The sequence below is a fragment of the Rhinoderma darwinii genome, chromosome 3 (genome assembly GCF_050947455.1).
Source record: "Rhinoderma darwinii isolate aRhiDar2 chromosome 3, aRhiDar2.hap1, whole genome shotgun sequence".
Lineage (NCBI taxonomy): Eukaryota > Metazoa > Chordata > Amphibia > Anura > Rhinodermatidae > Rhinoderma > Rhinoderma darwinii.
Window position 1 is genome coordinate 381491125 of NC_134689.1, and position 19341 is coordinate 381510465.

Sequence of the window (19341 nt, forward strand, 5' to 3'; positions counted from 1 at the left end):
ATTGCTTTTCTTAATAAAATTCCCCATCGTATATATGTCCTCCTGGACGCTAATAGTAGTAGTAGGGATTTTACCATTGTCCCATGTGGAGGACACATAGACATATGATGTTTAGTAAAGGTCTTGCCACTTCGAACAATACCTTTTTCTTAAAATGGACCCCTAAAAATAAGCTGATCACAGTGTGTCCTGCTGCTGGGACCTCCAGCAATCAGCTGTAATTTTTGGAGGAACCCGACAGAAATGTGTTGAAATCCCCTGCAGCGCCACCACAGGCAAAGCAAAGCATTACTTTAAAACGAAGCAGCAGAAGCGCTTGTGTGCGCGCTGAGCCGCTTGCTTTCTGTCGGCTTTTCTCGGAAAGCCGAGCAGTTGGTGTACGGACTCAATATATAGTCTATGAGCCCGTACAGAAAAGCAGAACAAAAACGAAGCAGCTCAGCACTAACACGAGCGCTTCTGCAGCTTCGTTTTAGCGATCGGTGGGGGTCTCAGTGCTTAAGATCAGTGTGCTGTCAATGTAATGTATAGACATTCTGGGTCCTCCAGAGAGGCTCTTTGTAGCAATGACTTAATAGATGAAAACCGCAAACAAGGGACTGCCCTTGAATAAATCAGAATTCTCTAAAGGGTACATTTACACGCAACACTTTATTGCAGATATTTCTTGAACAAATCTGCCGTGTAGAAACATACCCTAATACAGTATTTATAAAAAATGTTTTTTCTAAACCAGACAGCCAATTTAAAGGCTATGTAAATGGTTCAAAGTGTGTTGTTTTTTTTTTTTTTTTAAATAAAAATCTGTATTAGTGTGTGTTAATAAACTTTGTACATACATTTTTTTAAAATTATTTTTACATTTTAAGATACAGCTGCTTTGTATTCTCTATACAGAGCAGCTGTATCCAGCGCTATTCACTGAAGCGGTCAGTCCCGCGGACCTGACGGTTTCAGTGACAGCGGGTCCTGCGTGTCTCTGACACGCAGGACCGAGCGGTTATCCATCACTTTGTTATTCAGAACTTAGATGTGATCGATTACAAGCAGGACCCGCTGACACTGAACCCGTCAGATACGCGGGACTGACGAATTCAGTGAATAGCGCTGGATACACTTGCTCTGTATGAAAAATACAGAACAACTGTATCTTAAAAAGTAACAATTATTTTTAATAAAATATATTTACAAAATTTATTAACACACACTATTACAGTTTTATTAAAAAAAAAAAAAAAAACACTTTCTAAAATTTACATAGCCTATAAGGCCTTCAGAGTGCAAAGATATTTTATTATTTTATTATTTTATTATTCATTGATTTATGCTGAAAATTTGGGGTGGACACACTCTCTCTAGTGTCCTCACACAATACCCCCTCCCTTCTTCTGGCTAGTGCCAGGAGAAGTAAGTGTTTGAATCTTCAAACCTTCTACACTGTGTGCTGCCATTTTTTGAGCGACTGCACAGTGTAGGAGTGTTAGATACAGGGCTCAGCAGACAGTATATAATACACGAACATAATACACACATAATAACAACATAACATAATAACACACGAACTTAATACACACATCACATACACGAACATAAATTACCTGCCGCCGCAGCCTCCGCTGGGCTACGCTCCCATTCCTTGCACCCAGTGGCGGATTATCATATGGGCGATTCGGGCGGCCGCCCGGGGCCCGAGGCTCCCAGGGGGCCCATGGCAGCCCGAACCGCACATCATCTTGAAAAGGTACCTATTCAGCGCGCTAGCGCTGCTAACTAACGAAGATGAGGAGGGGAGGAGCAGGGAATTGGCCGGGAAAGGGGTAGGACACGCCTCCCTGACAAGGGCGGGCCGCCGCCATTGAGTAACAGAACAGCGACGGACGGCTGTTCTGTTACTCCGAATCCGCAAGACAAGAGCCGGGCGGTCGGTCACCGGCGCTGAGGTCAGTACAGCAGGCTTATCCTCCTGCCCAACTGGTTCCCGACCGCTGGCTGTATTTTTACGGCCAGCGGTCAGGGACGGGTCCTTAAAACCCGAGCCATAGACTTTCTACGGCTCGGGTTTTAACTTGCTGCCCGCGCGATCGGGCAGCTGAATGTCGGGTCTCCGGCTGTCAGTGACTGCCGGGGACCCTGAGGAGAAGACAGAAGCAGCTTTCGCTGCTTCTGTCTTCTCCGATGTCTTCTTACACAGCGTTCAATGAACGCTGTGTATAGGAATAGAGACAGCAGCAGCGGCGCTGTCTCTATTCCTCCCGGTGATCATGTGACTGGTCACATGATCGCCGGGTGCCGTTAGTGGCAGGCTGCTGCTGGGTCTAACTAGACCCAGCACAGCCCTATTAGTGACAATCGTCACTATGAGAGGGCTGATTTCCCCTGTAACTGGGGCTGCTGTGCAGCTCCAGTTACAGTGGAAAAACATGGTGTAAAAGAAAGAAAAAATATATATAAAGTTCCCCAAAGGTCTTTTTTGACCTTTGAGGAACAGACCACAGTAATAAAAAAATAGGAAAGTAAAGTGCAAAAAAAAATGAAATAATAAATACACATAAAATACCCACCCCAATAAAAACCGTCGTCCCCCCCCCCCCCCGCCAATCATTGTTGTAACGCTAGCGCTGACCCAATTACCCTAATATAGACATGTAATATATTACAATTTACGGTAGACAATGACAATCACAAATAAAAGGTCTATTTTAGGGTAAAACTATGTTATTACCAAAAAAAATAGCTGAAACGTAAAAAAGCTTATTTTTTTACTGTTATTTTCAAACTTTATGAATAAAAATTCTAAAATAGCAAAAAAGGTGTGTATAAAAACGATAAAAAAAAGAAACCTGCATTGTCTACGGAAAAAACATCGCAAAAATCACGTCGTTTTTATTTATTTTTTATAAAAATGTGTGTTTGGTGCAACTTTGTAATTACGTTTTATTAAAAAATATTTTCACTTTTTGAGATACAGCTGCTTTGTATCCTGTATCCGTCAGGTCAGCAGGACTGACGGGATCAGTGAAACGGGCCCTGCGCTAAATTATAATCTTAGATGTGATAGATTTGAGGTGGATCCTGCGTGTCACTGATCCTGTCAGTCCTGCTGACCTGACGGATACAGGATACAAAGCAGCTGTATCTTAAAAAGTGAAAATATTTTTTAATAAAACGTAATTACAAAGTTGCACCAAACACACATTTTTATAAAAAATAAATAAAAACGACGTGATTTTTGCGACGTTTTTTCCGTAGACAATGCAGGTTTCGTTTTTTATCGTTTTTATACACACCTTTTTTGCTATTTTACAATTTTTATTCATAAAGTTTGAAAATAATAGTAAACAAATAAGCTTTTTTACGTTTCAGCTATTTTTTTTGGTAATAACATAGTTTTACCCTAAAATAGACCTTTTATTTGTAATCGTCATTGTTTACCGTAAATTGTAATATATTACATGTCTATATTAGGGTAATTGGGTAATATATATATATATATATATATATATATATATATATATAAAATTATGATATCAAGTTTTTAAATGTGTACATAACCTTGTGGCACTATATACAAGGGGGAGTTCTGTGTGGCACTATATACAAGGGGGAGCGCTGTGTGCCACTATATACAAGGGGGAGCGCTGTGTGCCACTATATACAAGGGGGAGCGCTGTGTGCCACTATATACAAGGGGGAGCGCTGTGTGGCACTATATACAAGGGGGAGCGCTGTGTGCCACTATATACAAGGGGGAGCGCTGTGTGGCACTATATACAAGGGGAGCGCTGTGTGGCACTATATACAAGGGGGAGCGCTGTGTGGCACTATATACAAGGGGGGGCTGTGTAGTGCTATCCACAGTGGTATGTGTGTGGCGCTCTTTATAGGGGGGGCTTTTTGGTGCTATTTACAAGAGGGGGAGGGCTGTGTGGCGCTCTCTACAGGGGGCTGTATGGCACTATCTATATGGGGCTGTGTGTAACGCTCTCTACGGGGAGGATGTGTGATATATAGAGGGGGCTGTGTATGGCGATATCTATGGGGGTGTGTAATATCTACAGGGGCTGTGTGTGGCACTATGTACAGGGGGCTGTGTGTATGTGGTGTTTTACAGTGTGTGGTATTATTATATTCAGGCACGCAGTGTTTGGTGCTATTATATTTAGGGGCACAGTATGTGGCACCATGATAACTTTATTTTCGTTTATAGGTGTGGAAATGTTGGAAAAGTGAGGAGACATCTGAGTGGCAAATTCTGCAGAAATGAGTCATGGCCGGGAGAAGTCGTCATGAGCGCTGGACCGGATGGAGAAGAAAAGAGGAAAAAAACTACTAGAATCTGAGACGTCGTCACCTGTGAGTCACTAGATTTATAGAGAATCTGTCACCTCTCCTGACACTTTTATTATAGAAATCCTTGTATTTCACAAAAAGTCTTTCTGCAGTCCAGGACTGATAGACAATTCCTCTTGTCAGGAGGTTGTGTCCCTGCACAGTGTGATACTCTCAGTATGTAGGGACACAGCCCTGTGACAAGGGAAATCGTAACACTGTTAATGCTTGCCCAAAAAAGTAGTGTCAAAAATAGTTACGGCGCGGCAGGGCGGCGGTGAGGAAGGGGGGCCCAAGTTTGGGTAACAGCCCAGGGCCCATGGTCTACTTAATCCGCCACTGCTTGCACCTGAACATATGACCGGAAGCCGCGGCTGGAAGTCGTCATCTGACTGTCCGGCAGCGGCTTCCGGACCACATGAAAATGGCGCTGGATTTCGCTCTGCGAACGGGCTTCGTTTTGGTCTGTGTGGGAGCGGTGCATGCGCCGTTTCCACACAGACAGCGTACACTTCTGAGAATGGAACGGCTCCCGTTGTATGCGCCGTATTCCATCTCTGTATGTGTCGTTAATCGACACATACAGAGATGAAAAAAAAATGGCAGCCCCCATAGAGAAGTAAAAGTAAGAACAATGTAAAAAGTACAACATGAGAACACAAATAAATAAAATTTATGTTAATATCATATTAAAAGCAATATGATTAAAAAAAATAATTCATGACACCTTCCCTTTAAGGGCCTTCACATTAAAATGTACATTCAATTTATTGTTTGGGTAACTATGTACATGAGGTGTAATAAACAAGTGAGCCCAACGTAATGCAGGCGCAGATGTAATAAAGAGAGCGCATGACAAGGTGGTTTGGGTAATGCTATAAGTTGTAGGCTAAGTTTAAGGGGTTTGAGGGGTTAAGGGAAAGGGGATTGGCCATAGGGGTGTATCCTTAAGTGGAGGGAGGAGTATGGTGTATATAAGCCCTGGTGGGATAAAGGCAGCCCTCTTTCCTGCTGGATAAAAGAAGAAAGTTTTTGTGTAGTGTACTGCAATGTGAGGGAACATCACTTACCTGAGCATGGATGCTTCGTTGGAGCACATGATGGCCAGGATTCAGGATGCGGCGCTGCTGCATGGGGGCACGGGGGAGCCCCACTAGGGACCCTCCTGCTCCAGGTCCTAAGTGGGCGCCATGCTTGGGGGCTAGGTCAGGGAGGAATCCTGGCAGGCGGGCAAGATTTGAGGTCGCAGGAGGAGTGGGGCCGTGGCCATCTTCCCTCCTCCTGTCTTCATCGACAAGACCGAATGTGATGGTGGGACCGGATGTGACGGCCCTCTCCAGCGCCGATGTTCCGGAGCCGGGGACTTCACGGGCAGTCTGCAGGGAGCGGCGTGCAGGCTTATCTCGGAGGATGCTATCGCCTCCTGCTGGAGCAGGGAGGCGTGCGGCGGGGACCGAAAGTACCCGGTCCAGGAATTGTAGTGATGTTGGCCATCTTGCCTGCCTGAAAGGGCTGCTGAGGAGTCGGAGGACAGCATTGGGGACACCGAGGATCATAGGAGCCTGGACTGCTTATCCGTGTATGCCACGCCAGAAGCGGTTGGCTGCATTTTGGACGGGCCGGTGTCGGCTGGGCCTAGTTCTACGTCAGCCAGCTGCGAGGAGAGGGTGGTCCATCAGCCCCCTGGAACGCCGCGATTGAGGGAGAGACCGTCTGGATCTATGGATACGGCCACTGGGAGGTCACCTCAGGGACGGCCGGGTGAGTCTACCACTGATGATGTTCCGAGGATGGGTGGGAGTGATGTGGGGGGGGCATGTTTTCTATAGCTAATATGCAGATGTTTTTTTAAGGGTATGCAGGATTTTTTTGCTAAGGGTATGGGGGATGTAGGGCAGTCCCCGGCGAGGGTTTGGGGTGCTGCTAGTGAGGTGTGTGGAAGTGCGGCTGTGGCAGGGGTTGCAGTTGCTAGTTCAGTTGAGCTTGGTGTGGGGGCTGTGGTAGAGGTGGATAAGTCTGTTGATGCGGGGGCTGGTACGTCAAAGAAAGTGGTGGATGATGTGCGTTTGGCTGACGCTGCAAAGGGTGAGGTGTATGTGTGCTTTGAAGTCTGAACTAAAAGAAAAGATATGGAGGGATGAATATGTAGATATTTTTGCTCTGTTGCCACTGGAAAAGTTTAACCTGGACCGGTGGAAACCGGATGAGAGTAAAAAGGAGGAAGAGGAACGACGTTGTTATTGATTGATTCCTCTGACGTTTGCGAATTGGCTACAAGCTTTTGCTATTTTGGCTAGCGTGGTGGGCGAAAAGGCGCCGGAGAATTGCTCGGCGCTGTTTTGCTACATGGATCCTGTGGGGGAGGCGTACAGGGTATACGGCGGTAACGCATGGTTGAGGTATGACGAACAATTTCGTTAGCGAAAGTCGGTGCACCCTTCCTTGAGATGGGATCACAAGGACATTAGTCTTTGGATGCGATTAATGTCGGCTCCAAAACAGGGGCATCAGCTCTTTCGTGATGCAGCCGGCGTTCAGGGGTCAGCAATGGGTTGGTCAGCTGCATCCGGGAAAGGATGTTGCTGGCAGTTTAACGAGGGGCATTGTAAATTTGGATCAGATTGTAGGTACAAGCTCTCCGGTTGCGGAGGCGCACATGGATTGTCCAGATGCTTCAGGAAGCATAAGGGCAAGCAGGGAGATGCTGAACAGGAGAGGGGCGACGCTGGTGAAAGTGGAATGGATGCTTCAGTTTTTAAGGGCGTACCCAAATAAGAAAGTGGCGGACTTATTGTTTTGGTGTTTTTCAGAGGGTTTTAGGATTCCTTGTGCTTCTGCAGTATGGGATGGGGTGGTCCGCAATTTGTCGTCTGCCTTAGCGCAGCCCGAATTGGTTACTGATAAATTGATGAAAGAGGTGGCTTTGGGCCGCATGGCTGGCCCGTTTTCCTCACCCCCCCCATTCCTGGTTTGCGGGTTTCCCCTTTGGCTTTGGTTCCGAAAAAGGAGGTTAACAAATTCCGCCTAATTCATCATTTATCGTATCCGGAGGGGGAGTCGGTGAACGATGGCATCGATCCTAACCTTTGCGTAGTTAGTTACACTTCCTTTGATTCGGCGGTCGTTTGGGTTCGCAAGTATGGGAAGGGCTCACTGCTGGCAAAAACTGACATTGAGGTTCATTATCCTCATCATTTCATTAGGTTGCCCTGTGAGTTAAAAGCGGATTTGTTGGTGTGGGGGGAGTTTTTGCAAAGCTACAATGGGCGTCTTCTCATGTATAGGCCAGTGTCTAGTGCGGATTTGGAGCTCTTTACGGATGCATCAGGTGCTTGTGGTTTTGGGGCATATTTCCAGAGCCAGTGCTGTGTTTGGCCTAGTGCATGGCGTGAATGTGGTTTTGTCCGTAATTTGGCTTTGGTGGAATTGTTCCCGATTGTGGTGGCTGCGGAACTTTGGGGGATTGTCTGAGGGACAGGCAGGGCCGCACTTACCATGAGGCAAGTTGAGCCTCTGGCTTCAGGCGGCACACTGCAGGGTCTTAGAGGGGGCGGCATTACAGAGCTGCTGGCCGACGTTTCCACCACTTATTAGCAGCTGCAATATGTGCTGCCTCCTTAAGAGAATATCACTCCTGTGCCACCTTAATAACCCCACCCCCCTGACTTCCCCCGCTGCTCTCCACTCTCCTGTCCCTGTTGTAATGTGATACTGCTGAGCGTCTGGATGGAGAGAACAGCGAGCACGTGTCTTCACCTATTGCCGGCATGAAGAGGCTCAGGGGAGATCCTGCCATGGACTCTCCACCTCTTCCTGATTTTCTCTGGAGTCTACAAAAGGTATGTGTAGTTTGTACTGTATGTATGTAATGTATGTATGTATGTGTGTATGTGTATGTATGTGTGCGTATACATATATATATATAGTGAAGGAAATAAGTATTTGATCCCTTGCTGATTTTGTAAGTTTGCCCACTGTCAAAGACATGAACAGTCTAGAATTTTTAGGCTAGGTTAATTTTGCCAGTGAGAGATAGATTATATAAAAAAAAAAAAAACTGAAAATCACATAGTCAAAATTATATATATTTATTTGCATTGTGCACAGAGAAATAAGTATTTGATCCCCTACCAACCATTAAGAGTTCAGCCTCCTCCAGACCAGTCACACGCTCCAAATCAACTTGGTGCCTGCATTAAAGACAGCTGTCTTAAATGGTCACCTGTATAAAAGACTCCTGTCCACAGACTCAATTAATCAGTCTGACTCTAACCTCTACAACATGGGCAAGACCAAAGAGCTTTCTAAGGATGTCAGGGACAAGATCATAGACCTGCACAAGGCTGGAATGGGCTACAAAACCATAAGTAAGACGCTGGGTGAGAAGGAGACAACTGTTGGTGCAATAGTAAGAAAATGGAAGACATACAAAATGACTGTCAATCGACATCGATCTGGGGCTCCATGCAAAATCTCACCTCGTGGGGTATCCTTGATCCTGAGGAAGGTGAGAGCTCAGCCGAAAACTACACGGGGGGAACTTGTTAATGATCTCAAGGCAGCTGGGACCACAGTCACCAAGAAAACCATTGGTAACACATTACGCCGTAATGGATTAAAATCCTGCAGTGCCCGCAAGGTCCCCCTGCTCAAGAAGGCACATGTACAGGCCCGTCTGAAGTTTGCAAATGAACATCTGGATGATTCTGAGAGTGATTGGGAGAAGGTGCTGTGGTCAGATGAGACTAAAATTGAGCCGAGTTTGGAGGAAGAGAAATGCTGCCTATGACCCAAAGAACACCGTCCTCACTGTCAAGCATGGAGGTGGAAACATTATGTTTTGGGGGTGTTTCTCTGCTAAGGGCACAGGACTACTTCACCGAATCAATGGGAGAATGGATGGAGCCATGTACCGTCAAATCCTGAGTGACAACCTCCTTCCCTCCACCAGGACATTAAAAATGGCTCGTGGCTGGGTCTTCCAGCACGACAATGACCCGAAACATACAGTCAAGGCAACAAAGGAGTGGCTCAAAAAGAAGCACATTGAGGTCATGGAGTGGCCTAGCCAGTCTCCAGACCTTAATCCCATCGAAAACTTATGGAGGGAGCTGAAGATCCGAGTTGCCAAGCGACAGCCCTGAAATCTTAATGATTTACAGATGATCTGCAAAGAGGAGTGGGCCAAAATTCCATCTAACATGTGTGAAAACCTCATCATCAACTACAAAAAACGTCTGACTGGTGTGCTTGCCAACAAGGGTTTTGCCACCAAGTATTAAGTCTTGTTTGCCAAAGGGATCAAATACTTATTTCTCTGTGCAAAATGCAAATAAATATATATAATTTTGACAATGTGATTTTCTGTTTTTTTTTAAATATAATCTATCTATCACTGGTAAAATTAACCTAGCCTAAAAATTCTAGACTGTTCATGTCTTTGACAGTGGGCAAACTTACAAAATCAGCAAGGGATCAAATACTTATTTCCTTCACTGTATATATATATATATATACATACATACACACACACACACACACACACACACACACACACACACATACACGAGTATGTAATCTACGTACTGTATGTGTATATTTGGGTTGTTTAGTATGTGTGTGTGTGTGTGTATATATATATATATATATATATATATTTATGTATGTATCAGAGTGTGTATGTATGTACGTACGGACGTACAGTATGGCCTCATGCACATGACCGGTTTTTCTCAGCTGTAATTTATCCGCATATTTGCGGATAAATTGCGGATCCATTCATTTCTATGGCCCTATGCACACGACCGTGGTTTACACTGATCCGTATGGGGGCTGCAAATCCGGACCGCAAAAACTCAAGACAAGTTATTTTACGGTCCGGATTTGCCAATAATGGTGAATTGTTGTGAATCCTAATGATACACCAATGCACAACTAACCAGTGCGGTCGTGTGCATGTGTGTGTGTGTGTGTGTAACGTACGTACGTGTGTGTGTGTGTGCGCGCGCAATATATATATACACACACGCCAATAAGAAACGAAGCGGCACAACGCTCACCTGAGCACTTTTGCTGTTTCGTTTTAGCGATCGGGGAGTGTTAAGTGCTCAGACCCCCAATGATCAAAACTTCTGAAATTTTCTATGACATGTCAAAGATTTTTTTTAACGTTCAATTACACTTTAAGGGTCAGTTCACAAAGAGTTTTTTGATGCGGAAACCGCGTCGGAAAACGCGCCAAAAAATGGTCGAAAATGCCTCCCATTGATTTCAATGGGAGGCAGAGGCGTTTTTTACCCGCGAGCGGAAAAACCATCTCGCGGGAAAAAGCAGCGGCATGCCCTATCTTTGGGCGTTTACGTCTCTTTCCTCCCATTGACAATGGGGGCAGAGAAAGTGTATTTTGCAGCGTTTTTGCCCGTTGCGCTCAATGGGCACGAGCGAAAAGCGCGGCAAACGGCGTGCAGGCAGATCAAAATCTGTCTCAAAATTCCAAACGGAATTTTGAGGCAGAATTTTCTGCCTGCAAAAAACTCTGTGTGAACATACCCTTAAAGAGGCTCTGTCACCAGATTCTCAAATCCCTATCTCCTATTGCATGTGATCGGCGCTGCAATGTAGAGAACAGTAACGTTTTTTGTTTTTTTTAAAAACGTTCATTTTTGGCCAAGTTATGAGCTATTTTATATTTATGCAAATGAGCTTTGAAATGGGCGTGTTTTTTTCGTTATGTCCAACTGGGCGTGTATTGTGTTTTTAACTGGGCGTGTTTATGTGTATGACGCTGACTAATCAGTGACCAGTCAGCGTCATACACTCCTCAACATCTGCACGCTCCTCTCCTGAAATATTCTGTGCTGCTGTGAACTCTGCTCTTACCATTACGTAGCTCTCAGTCTGTTACCTCTCCTCCACTCCTGTCCTCAATAACACATTCACATGATTGGCAAGTCACCACCCCGCATAAGATCCGCACGCTCATCTCCTGAAATACTCTGTGCTGCCTTAAACTCTGTGGACAGGTCAGGATCCTGTTTCTTTTAAATGCTGCTGGGGAACCCGCTCGATCCACTATATAAGGCTGTGCCTCCATCCTCTTCTGCCCCAGTCACTTATTCCCAAGCACTGTAAACTTTCAGATTGGTTGCGCTGTGAATATTCGGAGAACGTGATTGGTTTATGTGCAGGGTAATGAACATACAGACAAGCAGTAGAAGACTGACTAAGGGCTGAGCATTTCATTGAATTCAGTCTTCTACTGCTTGTCTGTATGTTAAAAAATAAAGTAAAAACAAAGTAATGTTAAATAAAAAAAAAATACACATACACCTTTTTTACTATAAACATTAAAATAAGTATCAACACATAAAATACACACATATTCGGTATTGGCGCGGCCGTAATAACCTGCACAACTATTTTTTTGCATCATTTATGATGTGTACGCTGTAAAAAAAATATAATAAAAACTGCTTTCTATCACCTATTGTGGGGCTCGAGGTGCGATGATGAATTTAACCTCCATGTGCCTCACATTAAGGGGAGATTCACACGAGCGTTGCGTTTTTGCGCGCGCAAACAACGCGGCGTTTTGCGAGCGCAAAAACCATTTGACAGCTGCGTGTGTCATGCGTGTCTGATGCGCGGCTGCGTGATTTTCGCGCAGCCGGCATCATAGAGATGAGGCTTGTCGACGCCCGTCACTGTCCAAGGTGCTGAAAGAGCTAACTCTTTCAGCACCCTCGACAGTGAATGCCGAACACAACAGCGAAAAACCTGTTAAAAAAAAAGATAAAGTTCCTACTTACCGAGAACTTCCCGGCCGTTGCCTTGGTGACGCGTCCTTGGTGACGCGTCCTTGGTGACGCGCCTCTCTTGACATCGGGCCCCACCTCCCTGGAAGACGCGGCAGTCCAAGTGACCGCTGCAGCCTGTGATTGGCTGCAGCCTGTGCTTGGCCTGTGATTGGCTGGAGCTGTCACTTGAACTGAAGTGTCATCCCGGGAGGTCGGACTGCAGGAAGGAGACAGGAGTAATCGGTAAGTTAGAACTTCGTTTTTTTTTACAGGTTCATGTATTTTGGGATCGCAAGTCACTGTCCATGGTGCTGAAACAGTTTAACTCTTTCAGCACCATGCACAGTGAATCTCTCCCGACGTCGCGGACCGGAAATTTTTTTGCCGGGTTCGGCCAAAACGAGTTTGGCCGAACCCGGTGAAGTTTGCCTCGGTTGTCGGGGTTCGCTCCTCGCAAAGACACTCCGTTTGGATGCTTGGAAACAGAAAAGCACGTGGTGCTTTTCTGTTTTCATTCATCCTTTTCACTGCTGTTGCGCGAATCACGCTCGTCCCACGGAAGTGCTTCCGTGTGGTGCGCGTGATTTTCACGCACCCATTGACTTCAATGGGTGCGTGATGCGCGAAATACGCAGAGTTATTGAACCTGTCGCGCTTTTTGCGCAGCAGACAAACGCTGCGCAAAAAGCACGGACTGTCTGTACTGCCCCATAGACTTGTATTGGTCCATGCGTGCCGCGTGAAAACCACGCGGCCCGCACGGACCGAATACACGCTCGTGTGAATCCCCCCTAATAGTAATTAACCCCATCATGTACCTTACACATGAACCCATTATGACTGAGAAACATGATGGGGTTAATTACTATTAATGTGAGGCACGTGGAGGTTAAATTCATCATCACACCACACATCAGAAAATGGAAGAACTATTTTTTTTTTATTACAGTTGACAAAGTATCGAATTGGTATCGAAATCGCAATACTAAACGAAGTATCGGTATCGAAGTCCAAATTCTGGTATCGTGACATCCCTACTCAGGGCATAGGGTCGGCTCCCATCCCTACTTTCCTATCTCCTGCTGGAACTATTTTAGCTTTGAAATGTGCTCCGCGACATGTACGGTTCACAGGGACCCACAGCGACCCTCGCTTCTAGGGGGAAGACGGGTGCCATTTTATCTAAGGGTATGTGCACACACACTAATTACGTCCGTAATTGACGGACGTATTTCGGCCGCAAGTACCGGACCGACCACAGTGCAGGGAGCCGGGCTCCTAGCATCATACTTATGTACGACGCTAGGAGTCCCTGCCTCGCTGCAGGACAACTGTGCCATACTGTAATCATGCTTTCAGTACGGGACAGTTGTCCTGCAGCGAGGCAGGGACTCCTAGCATCGTACATAAGTATGATGCTAGGAGCCCGGCTCCCTGCACTGTGTTCGGTCCGGTACTTGCGGCCGAAATACGTCCGTCAATTACGGACGTAATTAGTGTGTGTGCACATACCCTAAGAGCGACAGCCACTGCAGTCATCGCAGGAGTTGTCTGTCAATTGAAATGAATTGCCAGGCCCTGCCTGCTGTGAATGCAGGACCACCCGTCAATTTATTTGAATTGCCGACTCCTCCTGCCCCACACCCTTACCTAACACTTCACTGTGACTGCTAGTTACCCCGGTCACGTAGCTAATACAGGGACTCCTCTGTCCGCTGATGCGTCAGAATTATTAATAACGATTAACATTTCTGCTGGATCTCTAGGTCCCGGGCACCACAATAGGAAGTACAGTTCATTGACCTCTAGTTTCTATTGCAGCGCAGGGGAGAAGACAGAAGACTGCAGTAGGTGAGTATAAGTATTTTTCATACTGGTTGTTTTGCAGGTTTCGCTGGACCATTTGGACAACGTCGTAAATTCGTTGGATTACTTTGATGATCTACATTATTTTAATAAAATGGTCAGAGCGTTATGTGAGAGAGTTTTTATTTCAATTAAAAAAGTAGTATGTCTTTTTTTTATACTTTATTACCGTCTTCGTAATAGCCGCTGTCTGACAGCATCCATTACTAAGGCTGGGACTTAGTGTTAATTAGTAAAAAGGCTAGCACCAACCTCCCATTATTACCACAGTACCCACTGCTATCAGGGGTACCAGGAAGAGCCAGGTACGATCCAAGACCCGACCATCTGAAGGGATGACGGTGCCCGGCTGTCGCTTCATATGTTCAGGTATTGGATTGTACCCGGCTCTTCCCGGTACCCCTGGCGGTGTTGGGTACCGGGGTAATAATGGGAGGTTGGTGCTAGCCTTTTTACTGGTTAACAGTAAGCCCCAGCCTTAGTAATGGATGCTGTCAATCAGATAGCGGCCATTACACTGGCGGTAATAATGTATTAAAAAAAACACATGGACATAAGAAACATTTTTTAATTTAAATAAAAACTCCCTCACACAACCCGCTTTCACCATTTTATTTAAAAAAAAAAAAAAACATAGATCATTAAAGTAGTCAAATAAATCTACGGCGTAGTCCAAACGGTCCATTGGAACCAACCGGGAAAAAAAAAAAAGTATGAAAAATAAAAAAATATACACTTTCCTTCTCCCCTGCAATTCACTAGAATCTAGAGGTAAAAAATAATAATAATTCCCCTTCAGACTCTGCTACCTGTCAACTGAAAAGTCTTTCGCCAGAGGGAACATTTTTTCCACATGGCAGAGTACCAGGTCCCAGGCTTGGGTGAAGCTTTCTTTAATTCCACCATTGGGAAACATTTTTTCCTCTGGTGGAAGATTTTTCCATTGACATGTAGCAGTTCTATAGCGGTGGTGTTAGGCAGGACAAACTCAGCAATTTCACAATGCCCCCAAAATGGGCCGCTACTCTTGGGAAAGTGCTGTGTGCTTGCCTCCAGGCTAAAATGTGCCAGCCAGCCCTGGGCCGTTGGCTCCCTGCCCCACCGTTTTCTCTCGTAGACCACAGCCTGGTTTAGGCCTGCGGTCTACAACAGTCCAAAAGCACGCTATTGACGTCAGCGGCCTAGCGCAATCACTGCATCATAGCGCTGGGCCGCTGAACTCAGCAGACAGTCAGAGCGTCCGGCTGTTGTTACTTGGATAGATTTGTGGGGGGGGGGCGCCTTTCTATAGTTCACCTCAGGCAGCAAAGGGGCTAGGTTCACCCCTGGGGACAGGAGAGTGCGTTTTGTGTGTGACAATTTGGGAGTTGTTCAGGCCATCAATGCGCAGACGGCAAATTCCCCGTCAGTTGTGCGATTATTGAGACATTTGGCTTTGAGGGGGTTGGTTTTGAATTCGCATTTTGTGGCAATTCCTGTTCCAGGGGTGCTTAATTCAGTGGCTGATTCCCTTTCTCGTCAACAGTGGGACAGGTTTCATCTGCTGGCGCTGGGGGCGGAGATTCATGGCCTTGCTTGCCTGGAGCATCTTTGGAAGGTGGTGTGACTGTGGCAATGTCGCTAATTAGGAAGTCAGTTAGTGCAGTTACGTGGAAGAGGTACAGTGTGGCTTTGCGGGTTTGGGAAGCATTGTTGGGGGATGCGCAGGTGGGTAGTTCGGACACGGATCGATTGGCCTGCTTGCTGTATTTTATAGGGAATTCTTACAGTGAGGGGGGTGTCTGCATCAGGAGTCTCTTGGCATTTGTCTGCAATAGCGTTTTGGTTTGGACTCAGAGGGGAGGAGGACGTGACTAAGTCTTTTCTGGTTAGGCAAGCGATGAAGGGTTTCAGGAGGGGTTCCGTGTTTAGGGATTATAGGAAGCCGGTATCTTTTGGAATCTCTTTGTGAGCATTTGCAGACTGTTTGCGTGTCAGGGTTTCAAGTACGTTTGTTTACACTGGCTTTTTCTTTAGCTTTCTTTGGGGCTTTCAGGATATCGGAGTTGGTGGCGGCAAGTAAGCGGGTGGCTGGGGGCTTATTGTTCTTGGATGTTGAATTAAGAGGGTCCTGCATGTCATGCTTGCTCCGTAGATCAAAGACTGACCAAGCGGGGAAAGGTTTTTTGGTGCACTTGCATGAGTTACCAGGGTCGAGGGTATGCCTGGTGCGCTGTTTTCAAGAGTTTGTTACGGTTAGGCCTGTGTGGCCGGGATCCTTGTTGGTTCATTTGGTCAGACATTGTTGCTCACAGGGTGTGGAGGCAAGCACGTTCAGTGCAGAGTTTGAATCGGGCCAGGGAAAAGGTGAATAAAGTTGTGGGCAAATTTGTGGCTCGCAATTGTGGCGTAGTGGTGCGTTATAGGGAGTTGGAGGGGGCTAAAGATGGCTTTCTTTGGTCGGACGGGGTCCATTTAAATGAAGTGGGATTGGACATGTGGACTCTGGGCATTAAAGACGGCTTGGAGAAAGCCCTGCGGTTGTGGAGGGACGTTCATGTGTAAGGTATCAAACATGAATGTTGTGGCGGTAGGAGGAGGGGTCTTTGAAGGCACGTAATGGGAAGAAAGAAAACAACATATGGCATTGTTGGAAAAAGAACTCGGGGCATTTAACCCTGGGTAGTATCGTAGGGGCTGGGGAGTGGTTACCCAGCTTGTTTCATACATTCCTGATGGGCAGGGTCCCCAGGAAGGGTAGGTCTTGGAGATGGTTGGTGCCCTCGGGTCAGGTGCAGTACGGCTGTAGGGCAATAGGACCCAGACCTGATAAGGAAAGGATGGAGTGAAAATATAATGCCTGAAGTGCCTTCAAGGATCCTTTAACAGGGGAATGTTGCAGAATAGAGCAGGATGTTAATTTATGGAGTGTTTGTTATATTATGTGTTATGCTATTTGATTGCATTTGAGCATTTTTGTGTATTTAATAAATGACTCATGTGGCCTTTACACCAATTCAAGTTGTGGTCTCTTATTGGGTTACTGGTGGTGGGAGGTCATAGATAGCAAAGGCACCCAAACATACCTTAAGTCATGTGTATGTTACGCATTTGCTTTTTTTCGTGGAACTTTCTTTATTAACGTTATTATGTAAACAACACTTGATTGTTTTAAATTATTTTTATCTATTAATGTACATCTATATGTCTACATGCTAATATATTACCATATTTCCTTTCATTTTTTTTATTTTTTGTTTAACAAACAATGTTAGGATATACCTAAAATGCAATTAGGAAAGATAGCCCTGGGGTGCTTTTGAGAACCCTGGGGCTGAGTGTATGTGGATGGCTACTCCCAAATTACGTCACAGGAAAGCCCAGTCATCCGATCAGATGGATGCTACTCCTTTGATTGTGTAATAATTAGCATTACCTGCAGCAACCAATAGTTTAACCCCTTCCCGCTTTGGCCACTTTTCACCTTCCTGACAGAGCCTCATTTTTAAAATCTGACATTTTTAACTTTATGTGGTAAAAACTTTGGAATGCTTTTACCTATCCAGGCGATTCTGAGATTGTTTTCTCGTGACACATTGGACTTTATGTTACTGGCAAAATTTGCTCGATACATTCAGTATTTAATTGTGAAAAACACCAAAACTTTGCGAAAAATTACAAAATTTAGCATTTTTCTAAATTTTAATGTATCTGCTTGTAAGACAGGCAGTTATACCACACAAAATTGTTGCTAAATAACATCCCCCATAAGTCTACTTTAGATTGGCATCGTTGTTTAACCCCTTAAGGACGCAGCCTTGTTTTGGCCTTAAGGCTCAGAGCCCATTTTTTAAATCTGACAAATTTCACTTTATGTGGTAGTAACGTTGGAATGCTTAAACCTATCCAAGCGATTCTGAGCTTGTTTTCTCGTGAGACATTGGACTTCATGTTTGTATAAAAATGTTGTCGATACATTCAGTGTTTATTGGTGAAAAATTGCAAAATTTAGAGAAAATGTTGAAAAAATAGCATTTTTCAGAATTTTAATGAATCTGCTTGTAAAACAGATGATTATACCACCAAAAATAGTTACTAGTTCACATTTCCCATATGTCTACTTTAGATTGCCATCGTTTTTTGAACATTATTTTATTTTTCTTGGACGTTACAAGGCTTAGATCATAAACAGCATTTTCTCATATTTTTAAGAAAATTTCAAAATACTTTTTTTTAAGTTACCTGTTCAGTTCTGAAGTGGCTTTGAGGGGCCTATGTATTAGAAACCCTGATAAAACACCCCATTTTAAAAACTAGACCCTCAAAGTATTCAAAACAGCATTTAGAACGTTTTTTTTAACCCTCCAGGCATTTCACAGGAATTAAAGCAAAGTGGAGGTGAAATTTGCAAATTTAATTTTTCTTGCTGAATTTCAATTCTATAAAAAAAAATTCTGTAACACAGAAGGTTTTACCAGAGAAACACTACTAAATACGCATTGTACAGATTCTGCCGTTTTTAGAAATGTCCCACATGTGGCTCTAGTGTTCCTGTGGACTACAACACAATAAGATGTCATTTTTGATCAAAATTTCTTATTTTCACATGGAACAAAATACCCCATTTTGTTGCCCAATTTGTCCTTAGTGCGGCAATACCCCATTTGTGGTGATAAACTGCCGTTTGGGCCCATGGCAGGACTCAGAAGGAGAGGACCACCATTTGGCCTACTGAAGCTTTCCCGGTGCTTAGTCATGTATGCAGAAGCCCCTGAGGTACCAGTACAGTTGAAACCCCCGAGAATGACCACATTTTAAAAACTACACCCCTTAAGACATTCATCTAGAGGTGTAGTGAAAATTTTGACCCCACAGGTACTGTGTAAAAGATAATGTGCAGCAGATGGTGAAGAGTGAGATTTTCAATTTTTTATATATATATATATATATATATATATATATATATATATATATATATATATATATATATATATATATGCCATGTCAGTGTCCGATATATTGTGCCCAGCATGGGCCACCGGAGATATACACCCCATAAACTGTAATGTGGGTTCTCTCGGGTACGGTAATACCCTACATGTGGCTGTTATTAGCTGCCTGGGTACACGGCAGGGTTCAGAAGGAAAGGACCACCATTTGGCCTACTGGAGCTTTTCTGGTGCTAAGTCATGTATGCAGAAGCCCCTGAGGTACCAGTACAGTTGAAACCCCCGAGAAGTGACCCCATTTTAAAAACTACACCACTTAAGACATTCATCTAGAGGTGTAGTGAGCATTTTGACCCCACAGGTACTGTGTAAAAAAATAATGCGCAGCAGATGGTGCAGGGTGAGATTTGCAATTTTATATA